Here is a 20,887-nt window from a genome sequence, read left to right on the forward strand (position 1 = left end):
GCCTTTGAAACTTGTCCTCTTCTTTTACTGAGTCCCATCCCCAAAGTAAAGTCCTGTGTTTCAAGATGTAGTCTCTGTGGGCTGACGTTTACTTTATTATGCTGTGTGAAGGAAGCAGTCAATAAGAACAGGCTTGTTTAATAGAAATATGGGGCTGGTGTGAATGAAAAATGACAGCCAGGAGTATTGTTTTTGAGCTTGATGTGGAGTTTGGGGGATTAATGTTTCCTTGCTGCCGAGGAGTCTGTCCTGACGGAGCTTTGTGCTGATGGAGGCTTTTCTGTTCTGTCTTTTAGACAGCAATTTACGTAAGTCACAAGTAGTCGGAGGCAAATAGGAAACGGGCTGAGCGAATCCGGTGGTGAACTTTTATATGAATTACGAGTAGCACTTACATTGGTATTTTTCTCCCAGGCATGTTTTTTTCTTTTGAAAAAAAGGGAGTGGGGAGAAAGTGGAAAAACAGTATCCCAAAGCCTATGATACATTCTTCTAGCAGCAACCACATTCTTCTCTCCTTCCCAGCTCACCCATTGCAAGCCTGAAAACTGGAGTGTGAAGAGGTCTTTTAATGTGCACCCCACCTTGTTCCTCACCTTATCCCTCCACTTGCCATCATTTACATTTTACAGATCTGTAGCAAATTATCCTGCCTCTGCTTTTTACAGAAAGCTCAGAATGTTTCTTTTAAAATAATATGAGGCGCTAGAGTTTTAAATTGATGGCAGTTAGGGTAGGATATGGAATAACTCTTGAGGGAGATTGAATAAATACTTCATTAACAAATGGAATCATGGTAGCTTCTGCCAGGAAATAAAGGATGAGTGTCTGTGTATATGTGTGTTGTGTGTGTGTGTGTGTGTGTCCCTGGCAGTTCTGGCAAGACTGGTTGTTGGCTGTGATCTAGAACCCTCCATTTAGCTACCACCACTCAGAAAGGAGCAATGCTGTTTAAATAGCTCCAGTTATCTTTATTCTCTATCCTTACTAATCCTCTCCCCTCTCCTTAGCTTTTTTTTTCTACTTGTGGACTTAATGTGTCCCATTTAGTATGAGATCACCACAAGCTCTTCACAATGTCTGCATTACAAGAAAACTGCCGTTGGATGCTTCATGCCTGATTTGCTGTAATGAGAGATACTTTTAAGTCATTATTCTGAACCACAGTTTGAGACTAGTATACTTTGTTTGGGGTTGAATCTGAAAAAAATATCAAGTCGGATTCAGAAATCCTTGGAGGCCAACATATTTGTGTATGTGAGTGAATGTAGAAGCAAATGACTGGGGATATTGTTAAGCCATCATAGCTTAGGACGTACTTGACTCTGTGCCAGGAGTGCTGAACCGCCATGCTCTGTCAATAGCCACCTCCTAAAGAATTGATTTAATTTTGCCTGCTTACAAATGAATAGGTGATTGTGCTTGAGTATTAAACAGAGAAAAAAACCCCAGACCTCACTTTAGTAAAAGCTGAATGAGTTCAAGATATCCAGGCATAATATGAATAGGAAAGCAAGAGAAAGGAAGGAAGAAGCCTACTTTATTAAATTGGGGAAGGCCATTGAAAGAAGGATATCAACAGTTTCCAGTGGATGGGGGCTTCCTGAGGAGATGGGTTGATGGCCATATTTTTGGCATTTAATTGATTCCTGTTGAGTAAATTACTTAATTATAAAGTAGGGAAAATGAATGGCAGTTAAGATCTCAGAAGATCTTTCTAGTGCTAAGCATCAAGGAGTCTGGGGCTCCTCTGTCCTGGTTATTGAAGCTTTGGTACCAGGAAGCAAGGAAGCCATTAGTAAGGAGGGGTTGCTTTGGGAGGGTTGAGCTGTGAGTGGGCTCAGCTCCTCTTCTCTTGCCCATAATAGCACGTCCTGCCACCACCTCACCCAGTTCTCTCATGCCTCACCAGGCCTGCTGTTTCACAAAGAAAACAGTAGCCATTAGACAACTCTCTCAACTTCCTGCTTCCAAACTGACAGACTCACCTTCACCCACACCCACCCTCCCGGTGTCTGTGGAACAGGCGTGGTTCCTGCTGCGGAGGCCACTCCTTCCACCATGGGCTCCTAACTGCATCAGTTGGCCCCATGTCTTTCCTGGCTCCTTCCCTTCTGTGTATAGATGGGCTCAAGCTCCCTACTTGGGGTGTTGGCACTTGATGGTCTATCTGCCCGAAATCCTTCTCCCCACCTGACCCTCTTTTCCTGGTCAGGTCTTTGGAGAGGCTCTTTCTGAACCTCCAACTTAAATTAAGATCCCCTTACTGCCGTCTCTCAGGACACCTAATCTTTTCCTCACTGGTACTCACCACGTTGTTTAGCATCTTTCTGTAGACCACAAGCTCTTGAGGGCAAGACCGTGTCTGTTTTATTCCCCCCCACTATGTCTCCAAGACCTATACAGTGAGAGGTGATCATTCAGTATTTATAAAATGAATGAATGATCTTCATTTTTTAAAGGTAATCCTCAGTACTTTGTTAATTTTAGGCACTTATTTCTCCTTTAAAATGAACCTTTTTTTTTTTTTAACCTTTTGCATGGTTCCTACTTTCTCACTCTTTGTCATCCCTCATCCACTGAAGTCTGTCTTTTTCTCCACTACTCCACTGAAATTGCCCAAATCACCAGTGATTTCCGAGGTGCTAAAATCACCAGTGACCCAGCATTCATATTTTCGTCCTGATCTTGACCTTTTTTTGCAGCATTGGACACTAGAAGACCAGTGTCCCTGCAGTCCTAAACTCCTTCCTTAGTTCCTATGCCTCTACACTCTCCTGATTTCCCTTCCTTTTTCTAGCTGTTTCTTTCTAATCTCCTAGACCTCCAGCCTGGGCTTTTATAAGAGCCATCTGTACAGCCAGCTGCCTGGTGAACACCATGCTTTTTTTTTTTAATTGAAGTATAGTTGGTTTACAATGTTGTGTTAGTTTCTGGTGTACAGCAAAGTGATTCAGTATACATATATATTTCATATTCTTTTCCATTATAGTTTATTATAAGATATTGAATATAGCTCCCTGTGCTATACAATAGGACCTTGTTGGTTATCTATTTTATATATAGTAGTTTATCCCGAGCTCCTAATTTATCCCTCCCACTCACTTTCCCCTTTGGTAACAATAGGTTTGTTTTTTATGCCTGTGAGTCCAGGTAAATACCATGCTTTAGTGAATGTTAAATAGGTATCTCACATTCAACAGGTCTACACTGAGCCCATCATTTCCTACTCTTCACAAATCTGATCCTCCTTTTGTATCATCACTGAATATCACTGCACTCTTTTTGGCTTCCAAACTACAAATCTGCAAGTTGTCCTTGACCCTACGCTCTCCTTTATCTTCCGCTTCCACCTGGTACTGCATCCTCCTCATTATCTGTTGAACGCATCTCCTTCTCTTCATCTTCCTGGCCCCTGCCTTGGTCCAAGCCCTGAGCGTTTTTACCCTCATGATTACAATAACTACTTCTCTCATCAGGGTTCTTGGTTGAAAGAAATGGAAGTTGATCCCTGCTATTATGAGCTGAAGAAAGTATTGAAAGTATATCGGATAGTTCACAGATCCACAGAAAGAATTAGCCTCTGAAAAATGCGTCAGGAAATGCAGCCAAGAATCTCCTGATTAGGACCTCACCGTGGCCTTGGCCTCCTGTATATTTTTCAGTTCTGTCACTGATGGGACTCCAGATGTGATTGAATATTTGGTCATCCTCGACATTTAAAAATCTCAGAAATAAGCCAGCTGATTTGTCAGTGCTAGATTGTGTCCTTGCCCCTTGCTGCCTGTGGGAGAGGGGACTTCTGGTTCCAGCTTTGGGAGTGAGAGGTAGGGGTGTGACTCCTCCAACCACTTGCAAAATGAGCGTTTCTTCAGAAATAGAAAGGGACTTCTGACATGGATCACCAAAACAGCAACAGACATCTACCACACCACTAGACTGGTTCATCCAGCCCTGGTGTTGCCCTGTTTATTTACTTCCTTGTTCCCTCAACAAATGTCGTTTCTTTTTGGGGGATCACTCTCTTGCCCCTCCTCAAGTGGGTAATGTCTCACTTACCCAGTGGACCCAGTTTGGAGTAGATGATCTTTCACGGCATTCCCATAATACCCTGTATTTCCCTCAGTAGTACCATGTTTTCATGTATTATGGCTATTAATTTTCTTTTCCTTTGCCTCCACTTCGTTATAAGTTTTTTCGGAAAGCAAGATGTGTGCATGTTTTGTTTTGTTTTTGCTTGACCTAGGGCCTCTCTTATAGTAGGGCCTAATAAAGCATTGTCAAATTAATCAATTTAAAATGAGATTACATGATATGATGAAACTTTTCAGAGCACTGCTGAGAAGTTGTCTAGCCTCACTTTTACAGGAATAGTGCCTTCCAAAACTAGAGGACAAATCTATTTAGTGTTTCTTAAATTCTCCACTAAAGTACTTTTAATGGCAGAGGCAAAACAAGCATGTGTCTTTGATCACTGGGGTTGGGACCTAAGGTGGCTTATGAACATCTCAAATTGCCTTGAAGACTGAAGAAACCGTTTTGAAACTAAAATGTATTGAGTGCTTCCATGTGCCAGGCACAGTGCTAAGCATCTGTTTGTGTATATTATCTCATTTAACACTTGTCTACTAACCCTTTGTTTTAGTTCCACATAACAATTAAGAAAACTAAGGGGGCTTCCCTGGTGGCGCAGTGGTTGAGAATCTGCCTGCCAATGCAGGGGACACGGGTTCGAGCCCTGGTCTGGGAAGATCCCACGTGCCGCGGAGCAACTCGGCCCGTGAGCCACAATTACTGAGCCTGCGCGTCTGGAGCCTGTGCTCCGCAACAAGAGAGGCCGCGATAGTGAGAGGCCCGCGCACCGCGATGAAGAGTGGCCCCCACTCGCCGCAACTAGAGAAAGCCCTCGCACAGAAACGGAGACCCAACACAGCCAAAAATAAATAAATAAATTTATTAAAAAAAAAAAAAAGAAAACTAAGGTTCAAAGAGGTTAAAAACCATGCCTGAAACCACAAAACTAGAAAAGGTAGAATCAAGATTTGAATGGAAGCCTACTATCCATAGACCCTGGGCTTTCAACCGTGATGTGGTACTTCCAGGAATGTCCAAAAGCTGCCCTCCCCCATCCTCAAGTAATCTTGGCACTCAGGAGGATGCTCTCTGTGGTCCTGTGTCCACTTGTACCCCATCTTTGAGAAGACAGAAGTGGAGAGACCAGATGTCTTAGAGGAGAAAGAGAAGAGCCCAGGCTTGAGTACATCCTTCTACCCCTGATGCAGGAGATCTAGGAACCCAGCAGGACTGGGTGGGAGGTACCTGGAGCCTACCAGAGCAAGAGGGACCAGAGTACCTGTGGGACAAGAGAGGGACCTCACTTTCTGAGCCAGTGGCCGGCTTGAGAACGGAGAGCTTGGATTCCCCAGGTCACTGATGTGAAGCAAGGTTCAATTACATGTGTGTTAAGTTATTACAACTGGGTGACTTTGTAGCATCCACTGAGTTTCAAGTTTCTTTAAAATCTGCAAGGACTATATACACATGTGAGTGATTCTCAGCACAGTTGTGTTCTACTCACTTAATTCGTCATGCCTCCTGATAATATGTTAATTTGTTGGGCATATGCACAGGCATTTGCACTCTCAATTGTAGCCCTCCTCAGCTTTAGTATCATTTAACAGGTGCCTAACCTATTCCTCAGTGCTTCTGCAGTGGTTTCTCTGAGCTCCAGGTTGCTTTGAGTCCATCTCGCTAGAGACTGCCACAGCTGGGGTCCCAATTCCTAGTGGGTTTTCAGGAATGGATCAATCAGAGCGCCAGTCAAGTGACTGAGATCAGTCAAGTGCCAGGACAAGGTATGCCTGAGCTTTGCACCACCCCCCCCACCCCAGCCCATGTGCCTTGCAGAACCTTGCCGGGATCTCATGGTCAGCATTACCCCACCTCCCAGGAATTTTAAATCTTCAAGGAGACAAAAAGTAGAGACTTCCACTACAAAGAAGGGGACCAATACCTGTCAAAGTATTGATCATAGAGAAGTTCAATTGTTCCATGGTGGTGACTTATTAATATCCTATCCTCTTCTATAATCAGAAAGCTCAGTGGTATCGTATAAGCTGCCCGCACCAGGTGGTGTCCTCCCTGTTTTAGATAACCATGTTCATTGCTAAGCATTACCATACCGGTGTTCTCCCCTTTCCCCTCCCTTCCCTAGCCCTTGCTTTGCACAGGGAATGATGAGTTCAGAGGTGAAGCAGTAGTTTGGCTCTGATGAAATGCACGGCACTTGGTGCAGCTGACCTTGATGTCATTTATAATGTAGCAGGTGCAGCCTATGCTCTGAAACACTGGACTTTGATGTGATTGTTTCCTTTTATATAGTCATTAGCCTTGGAGCGCAATGTGCTGACAAGGACTGAAAATGGAAAATCCATTTAGAGATCTGTGCCAGACCGTCTCCTCTGCAGTGGAGATCACTGATAACCTGGTATTGCCTGACACCCCCAGCTCTGTAAGCCGAATTATACCGGGGCCTTTTTCTTCCTCGCTTCTGAAATTTTCATCAGACTGAATTTGCATCACACCTTTCTTGTCCTCACATTAGGATGCCTTGGAACAACCAGGATAACATGGATGATTAAATTCCCTGCTCCTGGGACTTCCCTGGAGGTCCAGTGGTTAAGGCTCCATGCTTCCACTTCAGGGGGTGTGGGTATGATCCCTGGTCCGGGAACTAAGATCCCGCATGCTGCTCGGCGCAGCCAAAAAAGAACAAAAACAAAAACAAAAAACAAATTCCCTGCTCCTGGTTGTTGATAATCCAGGAAGTAACCAAACAATGGGTGGGTAAAAGAGAATGCAGTAGGGTGAGAGAAAGTCTCGGGACCCACTGATTTCATTTCAGCATAATGCAGTGGCTAGATTTGCCACAAACCGTTTGTCTACATTTCCATCCACATGAGAAAGATGCTAATAACTTGAGAAACATTGAGATGAACATGGTCGTATACTTCATTCAGTAGATTGTGCCTAAACAGATAGTATAACCTGAATTTTTAAAAAAATCAAATCAGTATATATATCTGAAATATTTAAGGAAGATCTACAGTGAGAAGCCTTTTATAATTAAAATGATTCCCCCTACAAATACAAGTAGAATCACCATGAATTTTTTTTTTTTTTTTTTCCGACCGCACTGCACAGCTTGTGGGATTTTAGTTCCCTGACCAGGGATTGAATCCAGGCCGTCAGCAGTGAGAGCGTGGAGCCCTAACCACTGGACCGCCAGGGACTTCCCCAAAGCACCACGATTTAGAGTTAAAAGCAACTTTGCAGGTCCTTTCGTCTAACCTTTTCATTTAGAAATGAGGAACTGAGGCCCAGAGAGGTAATGTTTAGGCCCTTTCTACCCACCTTGTGCCTGTTTGGCAAACAAGAAATTTTGCAAGCCTAGGTTTTAGCATCCCGGATTTTTGCATGAGATCTCCTGGAAGCAGGACAATCTGATCTGTTTGTGTGGGTGTCATTCATTACCTTTTGGGGGAATTTATTTCACCTTCTCTTATGTGTACCTCAGGAAAGTAAAAGATGAGGAGGCATTGTGAAATAAAATTTAGCTCTGCAACAGATCCTTTTAGATCCCTGGTTTTGAAGGTGATAGGCTGAGTGAGAGGCAATTTAACAGTGAACTCACTTGTTTTCATTCCTTTGAGAACATCACTCAGGAAAATTAGCTCAGTAGTTGGTTGGGCAGGGGTGCTCTTCCTTGGGCAGAAGGTGTGCATGTATGTGGGTGGGAAGGGAGTGGGCATTAGACACTGGACGTGCCGTTGCAGGAGCAGATGGGCGGCCCGCAGCCAAAGCACTGTGGGCCCGGGGCATGCTGGGAGTCACAACACGTTCTTTTTTGAGAAGCAGCCCACTGGTCCCCCCCGCCGCTGATCGAGATACCTGAAAGAGCAACTGCTTAGATCTTTTTTCTTCCAGTTGTGTTAAGATCTAATTGACATGCAGCACTGTGTAAGTTTAAGGTGTACAGCATAATGATTTGACTTAGGTACATCATGAAATGATGATCACAATAAGTTTAGTGCATATCTGTCATCTCATATAGATACAGATTTAAAGAAATAGGAAAAAAAATTTTTTTCCTTGTGATGAGAGCTCTTAGGATTTACTCTCTTAAAAACTTTCGTATATAAGATATAGCAATGTCAATTATATTTATCATGTGTCTTAAATCTTGTTCTAAACCTTGAAGGAGAGTTAGGCGTAGACCTGTAGTGTGTCCTGAGTGACTGACCGCAGAGTGGGCAGTAAATGGCTGAGGGAGTGCTGCTCTAGGAATCTGTAAGACTGTAAATCCTGTGTTGTTAGGTTGGTACCTACGGTATTTACGGTTTTAAAGATGTATGGGGGTTTGTGTTGGTATACATAGCATCGTCTGTGGACTTACATTGGAATACAGTCTCCAGCTTCATCGTGACAAACAACATTTAATTTTATAAATAACTGGGAGTAAAATTTCTTCCAAGGAAATGCTGAAGCAAAGAGGCCGCTAAGCAGAATGCCCTAAGTGACCATGACAGCTTGAGGCCTGAAGCCTTAAGACCTCATGTCCCCAAGTCAGGGTTGACTGTCAGGAAGAAAATAAGGAATTTATGAACTTTCCTTCCAGTGTGACCTGCCATGTATCCTTGATGCCAGCTCACCTGGCCCAGGTATGTGTTTTCATGTGGCCCCCTCTGCTAGGCTGAGGGGCTGGGGACCAGAGGTGTCTCCAGAAGTACAGGCTGTTCTGCACACCATGGACAGTCCTGTTTCCCAGGTGCAGCCTCTCTCCCTCAATCACTGCTGCCTTCCCTGGGATACTCATAGCAGCCAATGTTGGCTGAGTTAGTACTTCCTCTGCGGGGCCTGGAGAAGCAGATTGTGTGTATAGAGGGCCCTGCCCTGAAAGAACTCCTGGTTCAGGCCATCACACACAGGACGTGTGCAATCATAGGACAAAATACATGATGGGGAGCTTAGGTTGGGTACAGGTCAGAAGATGAGGCAGCAGAGCCTTTGAGAATCTAGAGGAGAGGGTGTTCACCAGACATTGCCGTGGGCAGCAGTGCCTTCACAGAGGGGTTAGCTGGGACTTCAGCAGGGCCCTTTAGGGAAGAGCAGAGGGGAGTGAGGGAAGGAGGTTTATAGCAGCGAGGAGTGGAGGGTTCATGGGCAGCATTGGTGGGCTGTATTGCAGTGGTACACGGCGCCAGCCTAGAAGCCAAGCTGCCCAGAGGGACGTTATGGGTAGCAGACAAGGCACTGGGAATCAGGAGACCAGCTGTACTCCTGACTTTGCCCTTGGTTGTCTGTGCAACCTTCAGTCACTGATTAGTCTCTCAGAACTTCAGTTTCCTCATTAGAAAAATGAAGGCATTGACATTAGACTAAAGCATGCCTGAGATACCATTTAGGAGGCAAACACAATTATTGTAAAGAACTGGGGGGTTTTGAGCTGGAATAGGGTAGGTGCAAAGTAGTGTTGTAGGAATACTAAGCTGACAAGCACCCTGGGTTGGTCTGGAGGATCAGCTGAGCCCTGGTAAAGGACCCTGGGCAGAAAAGTATGTGACTCTCCACTCAGAAGAGGAGAATTGATTTCCCTTATGTGATCTCTGAGGGTAAGATTGAAGAGAGAGGTGGGGGCTGGTCTGTGGAGTTAGTCTCTGAGAATACCCACTTTTACAAGGGAAAGAGGTAGATGCATCCAGTAAAGGAAACAGAAATGGAGACACTCAAGAGGTAGGAGGAAACCAAGGAGAGAACAGGGCTTTAGAAGCCAGGAGGACAAAAGCCCCATGGAGGCAGTGGTCAGCCATGTCTAAGGAGAGGGGCTGTAGAAAATTGCTTTGCTGTCTTCTCCTTGGGCCTCAGCAAAAGCTTTGAGCCTGTGTTTGAAGAGCTCATCTGCTAAGAATACCTCTTGAGTGTTCCATCAATATTTAGTGGACACCCTAGGAAATGAGGGAAGGCATGGGGGGCCCAGGGGATGACTGCCCCAGCTGTGAGCAAGCACCCAGGCTCCTGAGGAAGGGAGACTTTGATCATCCTAGCACCTTCCAAGGCCTACTTGCCAGTAGCTTCCTTCCTGATCTCCACCGCCATCACCTCTGACCTCTCCCTGTGGCATTGCACAAAATCAGCCCTGGTGCTTAAGGGTAAAGAAGTGAATATAGGTAGGAAATTTAATCCAGCTCTTCATACTGGGAAAAAGTTTTGGCCAGTCTGAGAATTAGGGAATTTTTCTCTCTTCTCTTTCACCTTCACTTCCTCTCTGCCGCATTGTTTTTTTCCCCCTATGACAGGAATGCATGTTTTGGAAAACCACTGGTGGTTCTGCCAGGGGTACCCTAGATTTGACATATACTCTGAAGCTCTGAGGGTTTTAGTCTTATACATGTTAAATAGGATTTGAGCCACACTAGTAAGTTGAGCCATTCTGAGGAATTTTTAATCTCTCCTGAGGTGAGCACCAATGAGATAATGCTTGTTATCAGTGATTAGACAGCTTCACCCAGGAGGTGCTGGATAAATAAGGAGACTTATAATCACAAAGACAGAACCCACCCGTGGCCTACCTACAATATTTACCTGGTTAAGAAGTACTCATTTCCCATTCTGTAAAAAGCAAGCAAGAATGGGCTTGCTCCAAGGAATGTTTTTCTTCTGTAAAGTTATCTGATAACAGTGAAGTCTTAGTGCACTGACTGTTCTCCTTATTGTAAAGTACTTACAAAACCATTTTCACCTTGGAGGGTTAAAATTAGAATTAAGTCAGTTATGAAACAGCTAGAATGAAAATGCACCCCTCCCCAATACCACAAGTCTAAACGCTGGACTCAGGTTCTTCAGAGAAAGGAGATAATTAAAGAAGGAGTCTCTCCAGAGTTTCCAAGGAGGTAGAATTCAGGGGCCAGTAGCCCCTGGCTGAATTCTTCCCCAAAAGGGAAGGAGAAGAACTACTGGGAAACAAGAATAGTGAAGGAAGTCAAGGGAGTGGCCATTTGGCAGGTTTTGACATTTCAAGGGAACAATGAGGAAGAAATAGTGAGTGGGAGGGAGGAGGAGTGGCAGGCAGTGGCAGGCACAGGGTGGGACCCAGACTTGATGCGGAGCCTCCTAGGAGAGAGAGGGGAAGGGAGGTGTAAGGAAATAACTTTGAAATGGAAAAAAAAAAAAAAGATAATTTATGCAACACTAGAGAGGCAAGAGACTACTGTAACTGAGGTGAGAAGTTGTGGCAGTTTGTTTATTTTGTTTGCTTGTGCAGTTAACAGGAGGTATGAAGGAGTGCTGGTCTCCAAAGTAAGATGCAGCTTGGAGCCCGTGAACATAGTGGCGTCTGGAGGACACACAAGCACTCCAGTTCTCCTCAGGCAGGATTAATGCAGGGGCCCATAAACAAGGACGTGACATTGAGGAATGCTGCTGCTTTTCCAACGGCTAAATCGGGGCTGGTCAGAAGCAAGGGCTGTGTTGTGTTGGCTTGGATTCCTAGTGACTTTCTACTGGGTTATAAAAATGATTTCCTCAAAAAGCTTGCCAATGGCAGATGATGAATTAGAAAAGCAGTAATGCCAGCCCGGCGGAGTCCTCTCAAAGCAGTCAGCTGTACCGTACCATCCTTTGGATGGAAGGCCAGTGGGACTTTTAGTGCATGGCTGTGGGAGGAGGAGAGAGCCGTTCCCCCAGTGAAGCTGCGCCTAATTTCTGCGGGGTTCACTCAGTAGCAAGTCTCACTTGCTAAGCCAGCAAGCTCACTGAAGAGTCTCAGGCGGAGGGTTTTTATGGGCAGAGCTGGTGTCCATTATTTGGCTCACACGATCATTGCTCTGACTTGATGATCAAGCGGATAACCCCGGAAGTGCAGGAGCGGTTACTTGACGTTCTTGTCGTCGCCGTCCATCCCAGCATGCTTTGGGGCTGCCCCTGTGCCAGCGCTGGGGGCGGGGGGAGGGGAGGTGTTCCCTGTGCTTCTCAGCGGTGGAACTTCAGCTGGCTTGTCTCAGCATGTGTAAGAGTTAATCAGGTAAATTATAACTGAAGCCTGAGGTAGCCCTCGGGGCTGCTAGGGAAAGGGTCATTCTTAAACAATCCTTAATTGTATTCCTCTCTTTCTCAAAGATGGGTTTTTAATGTAACATTATGGTGTTTGACCAGTGGATAAAGACCTTCCTGATCTGTATTTCAGTCCCTCATATTCTTGTTTCTTTAAAATTCTCAGGTGACCCTTCCTTTAAAATATTAGATTAAAAGTAAACACAAAAAGGAATAAATTGATTCTGTTGTTGTTGCTTAGTTCCTTGAGATCTTCTGCATCTTGGGGCATTTTTGTAAATGAAGATGTGGAATGTCAATTGGACTATTTAATCCAGAGGGGGGAGTGAGAGAACTGTTATATTTGGTAGTAATACTGGAATATCACAGGAACTACCAGAAAATAGTCTCTTAGAGTAACATTGTATGTTCCGTTCTTTCTGTTTTGTTTTCATGGCACCATCTATCCTTATTCTGTGAAATAGTCAAACCTGTTTTCATTGCATATCTTTTAAAGCTTCAGTTAGCCAGATGTTTTTTAATGTTTGAGGCTGTTTTTTATTCCATGAATGACTCAATTGACTGAATGTAAGCAGCTACTAAACTTGGCAGTTTGTCGCCATCATCGTGCCCCTGGACAGGAAGTGTTCAGTATAGATATGACTAACCAGTTTCCAGGCTTAAAAATAAAGTGGGGGATTTCTGGGCAGAATAGATCTTTGTCACTCAGTTCAACATGGCTGATAAGTGTGAAGCTCTCAGCAGTCACTTGGCTTTCTCACTTTTACCAGGCCGTCACTTCACCTGACATTTTCTGTTATACAGATTGAAACTTTATGGTGTTGGTGGGTTTTTTTTTTTTTTAATGAAATAAGAGGATATTTGAATAGACGTGCGATTCAGCTCGAGTCAGTATTCTCTCCTTGTTGCCTCCTTTATTTTTAACTCCTTTTAAATCATCACCCTCCTGAGGTAGGTAATGGGGCAATAATCTTCACCTGCCTATGTAGCAGCTTAAACTGAAAGCGTCAAGGACGTGCCCAGACAACTGTATACTCAAGACTTGTCTTCTTGAATCTAAGGCCTACTTGAAGCAGCATTTTTTTCCCCCAAAGTTACTTCCAGTCATTCTAGTGATTCTTCGATTTCTTTTGTCAGATAGCCCCTTAGCAACTTAGGAAGAATCTATACTATTTTGACAGATACCAAAAGGTTTTTTAGCACCTCTCTGCCTACAGTTATTGTTTCAGGACTTCAAAGATAACTTCATATTTTATTTTGTCTTGCTGTCTCCCTAAATAACATAACTTTCCCTCTCTTAATACAGTTTTTTCTCTCCTTTCTTTCTTATTCTAAACAGCATTTTTTTTTCTTTTTTTTTTGTTTTGGTCTTAGGGATTTATGAAGTCTTAACACCATGTTTTGTGGAAATGCTGAATTAGAGACAACATTTATTAGATGAGAGTCTCTAACAACAACAACAAAGTGTTTCTCTTAACTCTTTGCAGGTGTTTGAGCTTCTCTTTGTTTTTCAAATAAGAAACTTGCCAGGGAATGATGATTTAAAATACAAAATGCATGCAAAATAGTTTTAGTTTGGGTTAGGGTGAGGTCAGTAATGGTTCTTTGGGACAACTCAGCTTTATCTGCCAAATTTAGAAACAAATCATAAAGTTATAAAGAATGGGATTCTAGTTACCATACTTGAGCAGAATGTGGCTGTGGCTCTGAAATGATGTTTCTTCTTGTGCTCCTCCTTACGGTCTTCTCTGTTTTCGAGATCGAGGCAGGACAGAGTAGAATAGTCCCTGCTATGCCTTGGATTAGGACTTGATAAAAATCAAGTCTTTTAAAAATATAGGACTCCTGTGCTCCAAATAACCTATATCTGTCCTGGTCAGATGTTTTCAGGGGAAAAGGGCAACTGTGTATACAAGCCAAACTTTCACTGAATAAAATGATTCCCTGATCTGAAATGTTAATCTTCTCTACCTTTGTCGTGAAAACTACTTCTCTACCTTTGTCGCCTTGTTGTGGCAAGACTCTTCTAGTTTTTATGATGTTGGGCACAGTGTAGGGAAACGGAAAATGCTTGATAACCAATGAAGTGTGAGGGTAGACATATGGTCCAGAGGGTAAAATATTTTGCAGAATTTAAACCTCTGCTATTTTCATGAGATTGATGGATCATCCAGACATTGATGATGAGTCATCATCTGGCCTTGCTGTCTGGGTTTTAGGTACAGGAGGGGACTGTGCTTCGTAGGTGGTTATACCATCCATGGCGCCAGCTGTCAGCTGAAACCAAGATGGACATTCAGAATATATTGTGCATATGAGGGGCATTTAAGAGAAGGCCTATTAGGACTTTCTTTGTGCTGGTTCCTTTGAGGCCTTCGGGGTGATAATCAGTCTCTTACCTAGTGTTTTGAATCACAGTGGTCATGCCTAGGCTCAGCACAGACCCATGGGTGGGCTTTAACCAGACCAGATCTGTCTAGGCTGCTGGAGTCTGTAACAGGCTAACTTATTACTCTGTTGAAAAGTTGATGGGAACTGGAGAGTTGTCTTTCAAATTTGGGTCAGGTGGGCTTCGTTATCAGAGTGCTTCTGGCACATCTTGTGGGGCAACAGAAAAGGGAGTGTTTTAGGCAACTCTTGTGTTTGAAATGCCTCTTTTTTTTTCTGACTAGTTTTTTGTAGCTGTTGTTGCCACAGAAGCATCTCTCCGTTTCAGCTCATTGGAATTGTACGTCTGTGGAATTCTTGCGTGCGTTCTAGCCATTGTAGCTTATCACTAGTTAAATCTAGTTTAAAATAAAAAGCAATTTTAGGAGAAAGATTAGAGAAGAAAAAGATGTTACTTGATTGAGGGACAGAGAAACAGTGGGCAGATCCAGATGTAAAACCCTTTGGGGCTGGGTAAAGCCTTCTAAGAACTAAAATCTCAGCTTTCACTTATTTATACCTAGAAGATAAGAAATGGACTTAATCAGAATTTGACAGCAAATGAAAGGCCTCAACCCTCTTTAACCATGCACATACATGCTCAGAAGTTCTATAAAATAATGGATGATAAAGGCAAACTGCTGATCAAAATGATATGAATTGTGCCTGAAAAGAAAATCTTGCCTCTAAGACCAGGAGGGCTCCCAAAGTGGCCACCGCTTTGCCTTGAGCCCAAAGACAAAGGAATAACTGTTACTAAGACCTCTACTGACCCAACACCAGCCTCCAACTAGTGTTCCAGGCATTCTTTCAGCTATCCCTCATGATGAAAAAAAATACTGTATTAAAATATTTCAGATTCTTTTTCCTCCATCAGAATGCAGTGAGCTGTTAAGTCAGCTCAAGAAAAGATGACCCAACCTCTGACCCCTTGATACTTTATTAGGAGCCATTAAAACTTTGGAGACCTGGGAGATTATTGAGGCCTACATTTGGAACCTAGAATCTTAATCCAAGAATTCTAAAACATTCTCTTTTTTTTTTTTTTTTGGCCTGTATCTAAGGTTGCTCTATTTTGTGATAATACCAATTTAATGGAAGAAAAATACTCATAGATGCTAGACACTTGCTATTCAAGAATTAAATTTCTTTTGAGGTTAGCTAGAGTCTCTAAACATTCATTTAAACATGGTTTCTAAGTTTCAGTGGGGGCAGTATGGCATATGGTTTTATTTTATTCTGTAGTATGTAGTAGAAAAAGATTTCATTTTGATTTGTCAACAGGGAAAATATGGCAGAATTCATTTTGGATATTTCCTATAGATCGTGCCCTGCATTGGAAAGTGGGTGGAGTTCTGGCATTTGTGTATTTGTATGTTTCAGGGAAATAAAGGTACAGAGAAGCACTTGTCCATTGCCTAAATAAAGACAAACTGTACAGCTGACAGCTTAAAAATACTGTATGAGATGACATTTCATGTCCAACAGTAGCATCTGTTTCCTTCATTCTAAGATCAACAAATGGCATTAAAAATGGATGCTGAAAATGTAAGAGGAAAAGCCATTGTTTTTGGCAAGTTTTTTAACTCCCCTCACCATCCTTTTCAAAGCAGGAGTAGACTGAATGACTTGAATTGAAAATTAACAGGAGATTAGTTCAAGGGGGAAACTGTTCGGTTAGGATAGATTTAATTTTCAGATTTAGAAACTGACTCAAATCATACATTCTAAAGACTTGATTTATCTTTTTCCTAAGCATGTAATCTTTACAATTTACATTGTCTCACCTTAGAGATAAATTCAACATTATTCTTCTAAGATATCTTCTATTTTTGCAGGAATGAAGGTATTAGAAATCATATGAAAAAGAAAATTTCAAAAAAAGTAGATTGTCTTTGTCCATAGAAACAATGCTTTAATTGGAGGTTCTGTTATTTATCAATATAAAATAACCACTAGATACGATCAGGAATATTTCCCAAGAACAAAGATATGATCATAAAACTTGCTAATTATTTGACTCAGAAAATTTTATTTCTAGCCTTATAAATGAGCATCATGTGCATCATGTGTACTGATCTTATAAGGCCTCCAATCTTTTAGAAGATTAATCTGGATACCATAAAAGTACAAATTGAGCATCATAAATTGTCTCCTAATATATATATATTGTTAATGTTAGGTTAGTAGACACTGCTTTTATTTGCCGGTGGAAATCTTTGTCCTGTGTCTCTTTACCAAGTTGAGCCAGGTAGTGTGAACCAATTCTTCCTGGGCATGTGACACCCGGAGTCATCACAGAAGGTGCTCAGCCCCTCTGTCCACCCCAGAAACAAAGCCTAGACACCTAACCCCCTTCCCAGCCTGCTAGGCACACTTCCTTCCCTTTAAAGCAAAACCTGACCTAAATAGGATACCTCTCACTTAGCACACCAATAGTAATTGTGTTCAGTGCTTTATAAAATCCTCAAATTTAAGAAAGAGCAAAGGTATGCAGTTATTTATCCCTGTGTCTTTCAGCACATTGGACACTTTATCTATTAGGACATGTTTTAGTTCATTTAGAAACTGGTTTGCAATTTTTGAAAGTCACTTCAAAACTCTCCTCGCTGGGGATGTCAAGACAGGCATATGCCAGGAATCTGACCAGGTGTAAGTTAATGCCAGTAGCTTTCACCAGAGAAGATTATGTAGTATGGAAGACCTGTCTCTGTCCTTGAGGGGCTTTCAGTCCGGAGAAGATGTCAGACATGTGCACGAGGAAGTACACGCAAGGGGGATGCCACATTGGGTTAGAGAGGTTCAGGAAGGGCTATCTGTGGCTGAGACATCTGAGGCACAACTGTTGAGATGAATGCATTGGCAGGAAGCTTTGGACAGGATTTCCCAAAATGTGGTGCATGTACCGTTGGTGGCGGTACGTTAAATGATTTTAGGAGGCCCCAGGCACAGAGTTAGATCATCTTCAGTAACTTTACAAGACGATTAGTCCCTTTCAGCTCCCTTGGAATTCTTTGCATCATTCCCAGAGAATGCCTGTTTGGGGCTGTGTGACCTTTGCCACCTTATTCACACTGACTCACCCCTTTGGTGCCATGCAGGTAGACATGGGGCTCATGGCCTTTGGCAGACAGCGATATCTGGCTAGAAATGAACAGTATGGGGGGTTTCTTCCTCATTGAAATAATTTTTATGGTTTAACAAATTTTTAATGATTTTTATGATTATGGTATATTTAGGGGAGGAGTGCCAGTTTCCATTCACATTGTGTATATGGTTCCTTTTATAAATAAATTTTTTTTAAATAACAAGTAACCAGAGGGAAATAAAATACAGATAGTAAGTAGAAAACAAAGGCAAGTATTTGCAGCAACACAGATGGACTTTATGCTAAGTGAAATAAGTCAGACAGAGAAAGACAAATACTGTATGTTATCAGTTATATGTGGAATCTAAAAAATACAATAAACTGGTGAATATGACAAAAAAGAAGGAGACTCACGGATATAGAGAACAAACTAGTGGTTACTAGTGGGGCGGGGGAGTGGGAGGTACAAACTGTTGGCTTAAGGATATATTGTCCAGCATGGGGAATATAGCCCAAATTTTGTAATAACTGTATATGGAAAGCAGCCTTTTAAAACTGTGTAAATTCTTTTATAAAAAAACAAAACAAAGGCAAGTTGTGACAGTGGCGCTCAAAGGATGAGGGTTTAGAGTGTTGCTCAGGTACATACAGGATGGCTTTTTCAGTGAAGAGAGAGATTTCAGCAAATATGCTGGGGTGGAAAATGCAAGGCATTTGGAGGGAAAGGTGAGTCTAGAAGGTGGTGGAAGCCTAGAGATATGTTGACAAGTCAGAACTAGGAAGTCTTCTTGCTCAGCTTGATTGCCAGCTAGGGGAACAGAGGGCTGCGAGCCCTTTGGAATCACTGCTGGAGTCACACCCAGGTCTGGAAAGTGATTCAGAAGGATCTGAGTCCCTGAGCCTTTAAAGCAGGGGTGGCGAACTCACACGTCTTGGCTCATTTCCTGGACCCTGTGGGCGTGTGGCCAGGTGGTAAACCGGACAGGACTTGTTTCTTACCCCCTTGCACCCCCTGCCCCCAAATGTTACCAGAAGGTCAGATTTTTCTTGAGAAATGGGAAATGTGCATTTTTAGGTCAATGCTCCCAACTTTTACATGGTTGTTACTAATTAGAAAAACAAAATTAAAACACGATGAGGGCCCATTTTGGGGTTGGTGAAAGCATTCTGGAATTAGATAGTGATGATTGTTGCCCATTGTGAATATAATAAAAATCACTGAGTTTTACCCTTTTCAGATGGTTACAATGGTGATTTTTATGTGATATGAATTTTATCTCGGTTTTAAAAAGAAAAAAAAAATTATGGGGGCCCAACCAAAATGTGTTGCCAGCCCAAAGTTTGTGAGCTCTGTTTTAAATGGAGGAATTACTCTTTGCTACTTTTGATAATCCCAAACCACCTTTCCCCAGGGAAGCCAGCAACCAGCAGTTAATGGGGGTCGCATTGTAACCTTGCATTAACCTCTGGGCCTCTTTTTTCCGCCTGTGGTGTCCATGGCTTCTTCCATCTCTAAAAGTAGGACTGGTGACAGAAATGGGGAGAGGTGGGATGGTGGCCTTAATTCTGGAGCACTGAGTGAGTGGGTGGAAAGACAAAACTACAGAAAGGTGGGCGCTGCCAAAGTGTTTCAGAGAAGTGATTTATTTTGTTGTTATTTGGCAACTGGTGGTAAAATTGATTGGTTACGTTATTTGCCAAAGCTTATTTTACCCAAATATCTACCATTAGGGAAGTAATCCATCTCTAAGACAGCAAGTTAATGTACTTAGGGAAACGATTTTTAGTTCTTAAAAGAGATTGACTATAATGACCATTTTTAGTTACTTTCTTTAACCAAAAAATGAGTTTAGTATACCAAGTATGACTCAACATGAAAGAATTATGATTATTTTAACAAAACTATTTGGCTTTATTATTTTTAATTCTAAATATAATTTTAAGTTAGCCAATTTCAATAAGGAAAAAATAGAAAACTTAAGATTTTTATATTGTAACCCTAACTTAATTTTCAACTTTTTCTTTAACAAACTAGCAAAGAAAGGTAGAGTTTATGCCTTTTTAAATTTCCAGTTTCTTATGAATTTATCTTTAAAAAATGCCTTTTTTAATCTTAGAAAAGCAACATCTCTCTGAAAAACAGAATTATCTTATCTCTGCAGAGTGTGGGTTATTCAGTAATTTTTACCAGTTTCAAGTGTTATCAGAAGATGATTTTTTTTTTTTTTGGATGCCTATCTTAAGTTACGAGTGGACTCACTTACAATAAACTTTTTTGAAAGGATTATATTGCAATATTCGTTTCTTAGGTAAATTTGAGATATGATATTTGAGATATGCTACCTAATTAAAGTATTTGAGATATGCTACCTAATTAAAATAATTCATTTATAGTTTCTTATGTCTTATAAAAAACCAACACTCTTTTCCCACTCCTCCCCTGGCTTCCTGTTCCCCCAGAACAACCTGGGAATTTTTTTGACCCAGCAGATACATTTTAAAGATTAATTGAGCATTTATTGTGGCAAGGAATAAATAATAAATTATAACCAATCACAAAGATTTTACTTTCAGGGAAAATGGAAGCAAATAATTATGATATAAAGCAGTTTGCAAAAAGAGTGAGAGATAGGATAGAACGTTTCTGACAGGGTTAGTCAATAAAGGCTTCAAGGAAGATATATTTGGGAAGGATCATTGAGGAATGGATAGGATTTCACCCAAGATGGCTCCCCCTTGCTTCCTTCAAATTTCTGCTCAAATGTCACCTTTCCAGAAAGGCCTTCCCTGACTAAAATAGCAGGGATAAAATAGAATAGTCTCCCCCTCACCCCCACTGTCTCCTCACTCCCCCCCTCAAAAAAACCCACACACTCTCCCTTTACTTTTTTCTAGCCCCTGCCACTATTTGACCTGTTTATACACATTTGTTTATTTGTGCCTTAGGTTTCCCTCTACTAGAATCTGTGCTTCTTGAGAGCAGGCGTTTTGGTGCTCAGTAAAAAATGTGTTAAGTGAATGAATGAGTGACTGACTGGGAGAAGGCTTTTCTGCTAAAAGTCTGTTTACTGTGTAGCGCTCCAAACTGGTATGGAATATCCAAGTTCAACTTCTCCCAGGATATTTAGAAATTTGGCAAATTCACCACCTCTCTGAGACTCAGCGAACACATTCTGTAGAAATTAGGGGGGGATTTTGATGCCTGTAACTAAATAACAAGTGTTATGAAAACAAATTATTATTACTCTTAACCTTCCTACCTTT

General features: G+C 42.1%; 1 protein-coding gene across 10 annotated transcripts in view; it reads left to right on the forward strand.

Annotated features, from left to right (window-relative positions):
• Positions 1-20,887, forward strand: part of TNFAIP8 (TNF alpha induced protein 8) — a 122,893-nt gene that overhangs the window by 85,805 nt on the left and 16,201 nt on the right. Inside the window, exon 2 of one of the 10 annotated variants that reach the window (XR_014240875.1) lies at positions 4,646-4,953. The exons of 8 other annotated variants lie outside the window; for them this stretch is intronic. The gene's annotated coding sequence lies outside the window, so the exon portion shown is untranslated. Of the gene's footprint in view, positions 1-4,645; positions 4,954-11,988; positions 12,080-20,887 lie in introns of those variants that run through there. One more of the 10 variants, XM_082378495.1, reaches the window with a different exon arrangement.

Source organism: Balaenoptera borealis (assembly GCF_965194805.1).
Source record: "Balaenoptera borealis genome assembly, chromosome: 2".
NCBI lineage: Eukaryota > Metazoa > Chordata > Mammalia > Artiodactyla > Balaenopteridae > Balaenoptera > Balaenoptera borealis.